Source organism: Chiloscyllium punctatum, unplaced genomic scaffold (genome assembly GCF_047496795.1).
Source record: "Chiloscyllium punctatum isolate Juve2018m unplaced genomic scaffold, sChiPun1.3 scaffold_442, whole genome shotgun sequence".
Classification (NCBI taxonomy): Eukaryota; Metazoa; Chordata; class Chondrichthyes; order Orectolobiformes; family Hemiscylliidae; genus Chiloscyllium; species Chiloscyllium punctatum.
The window spans coordinates 90,001-92,500 of record NW_027310176.1 but is presented as its reverse complement, the minus strand read 5'-3'; the positions used below and the strand labels follow the sequence as shown (position 1 = coordinate 92,500).

The window sequence follows — 2,500 nt, the reverse complement described above, 5'->3', positions numbered from 1 at the left end:
GCTCACCACCCTTGGCCAGCGATGGTGTCGACGAGTGGCCGCCCCTGCCGCCTCCAGCGCCGCCGCGTCCACGCGCGGGGACGTGCTCGGCGCAATTCCACGGGACCGGAGACCCTCCCCCGTCCACGGCGGGAGGCGAAACTCGGAAGTGCCGGCTGCTTACTCGAGCGGAAGGGTCAGCCTGATTCCTGCCTTGCCGGAGGCCCGGTCGCGGGGGTGACGACCCGCCGCCCGGGACGTGCGAGGCACCAGCAGACAGAGACTGCCCGACGGTCAGAGAGAGGGAGAGAGGAGTGCCGAGGCTCAAGTGGCGAACGGTCGCGCAGGCACGCCACGCACATCGATCGCCAGCCGCGGAACGGCACGGCCTTCAGTGGGGCCGGCGGGCGACGCCGCTCCTGAACCCAGCGGCCCCGAGCCGGACGAGTTGAGGAAGGCACGCCGACGGTGACAGGGTACGGAAGACACAGCGGTGGCCTTCTGGCGACTTGGCCCCCGACAGCCCGACGTTCCGCCGTCCTCCCGATGGCCAGGAGGACCGTGCGGGGGTCGGCCGACGGCGTGGTAGGTGTGCCTGCACGGTGACGGAGCACACACCACGCCCGCCAACCCCTCCGTACCTCCCGAGACCGGTGGCAGGACGGAGCGGAAAACGTGCGGACTGAACGGGAGAGCCAAGAGCCAGCGATCCACGCGCGTGCGACCGTCCAAGTCACAGCGTTCGACGAAAACCTCCTCCCTCGGCCAGGCACTCGGCGCCAGCAGGGGAGACAGGATCAGACGCCCCGCCGGCCACTTAAGGCCGAGGACGAACCACGAGACGGGCGGCTGCAGCAGCGGGCGGCCTGCAGCTCCCAGCACTCTCAATCGATCAACCATCGAGTCGGGTCAGCGTGTCAAACCGGCGAGCTCCACGGTCAGGCCGGCGGCGCACCAGCACCGGACCTCCGCGGCTCCCTTCACTCTTTCCACTGCCAGCCAACCGAGAGACGGACCCAATGCGGACGTGCAGAGCTTAGGCAGACCCCCCACTGGAGGCTCAACACTTCGTGGCAGCTCCGTGTCCCAGAGACCAGGAGGGTTGGCACACACACACAGTGTGAACCACCGACAGCCATTCTGGGACCGGTGACAGCCGTGCTGGCCCCACTGCCACGACACAGACGGACGCCAGGCCGCGCTCCCCGGCGGGGGGATGGCGTCGAGCCTGACGAACGGAATGTGCAGGGTGGGGGGGAAAGGCCAAGCGCTCCGACGCCGGAGGGCTCCGGAGTCTGAACTTAGGGGGACAAAGAGGACGGGTCCTCTGCGACACCCCAGCCGCGCTCTCGCCAGCCAAGGCGAGTGCGATTGATTGCCAAACGACCCTCAGACAGGCGTGGCCCCGGGAAGAACCCGGGGCCGCAAAGTGCGTTCAAAGTGTCGATGATCAATGTGTCCTGCAATTCACATTAATTCTCGCAGCTAGCTGCGTTCGTCATCGACGCACGAGCCGAGTGATCCACCGTCAAGAGTTGTCTGAGTTTGTTTTAGGTCTCTCCCTCGCCAGAGGAAAGCGACCCGGACCGCACATACGCTCCCCACCTTGAGCTACAGCCACCTGCACGCCGGCGTGCGGGCGGAGCAGGGTGGCGTGAAGCGATGGGGAGCACCATCCTGGTGCGGCCCGCAGAAACATACGTCTATTGGGGGGAGGAGGACAGGGCGCCCAAGAGGCGATGCGTGCCCCAACGCACCGCAGCGACGGAGGCAGGATCACCGCCACCATGTCGCCCGCCTAGTATCACGAGGCGTGCAGCAGCTTTGCCCTAGGAAAAGCAGAGGCGGGAACGGGCACCGGCCATCGGTTCGGCAGCGTCACTGACGCGTGCACGTGGCGGCGTGTCGGCGAGCGGACTTCCTGCGAGGAGGCGGGGGCGGCACTCGCCCGAGCAGACGCCCGCCCGGCCCAGCCACCGCCGAGGTGGACTGGGAGTCGCGGCAACGGCTCGTCATACTCGTTCCCACACTCACAGCGCAGCTTGCCCGCAAGCCACCGACCACCGATCGACGCCAGGCGCCCCGACCGAGAGCGGGATCGCTCGTTCGCCCTGCTGGCAGTTCGCTGGGGATCACTACTGCACGGAGCTCGGAGACCGACGGGCGGCAACTCGAGAGTCTTTAAACCACCACCCCCATCCCGCAAGTGCAAAGAGGCTGTATACGCACAGACGGGTGAGGGGAATAGGTACCCCGTCGGGTTTGAAGGGAGCGTGACTAGATAGCAACGATGTAAACCCAGCCGATTTGGGAGCGAAAGACCGGCGCCTGCATCACCGGCTTCGTTTCCCGTGGCTGGAGAGTACACCGAAACCCTCCGTCTGTCGCGAGCTCCCGACGACGCGGTGCCGCCAAGCAGCAGGGCCGGACCTGGTGTGGCTCCCCTCGTCGATCACAGACCGGTCGGCACTACTGACGAGACGGTGGAACGGGCTTCGCCCCTTGTGACGAAGGGTGATGC

The 2,500-nt window shown here is 67.0% G+C and overlaps 1 non-coding gene across 1 annotated transcript; it reads right to left on the bottom strand.

The window, feature by feature from the left end:
• Window positions 1-1,362: 1,362 nt before the first annotated feature.
• On the bottom strand, window positions 1,363-1,516 carry LOC140472793 (5.8S ribosomal RNA). Its single transcript, XR_011957864.1, has one exon. It is a non-coding gene; the product is annotated as a 5.8S ribosomal RNA (ribosomal RNA).
• Window positions 1,517-2,500: the final 984 nt, after the last annotated feature.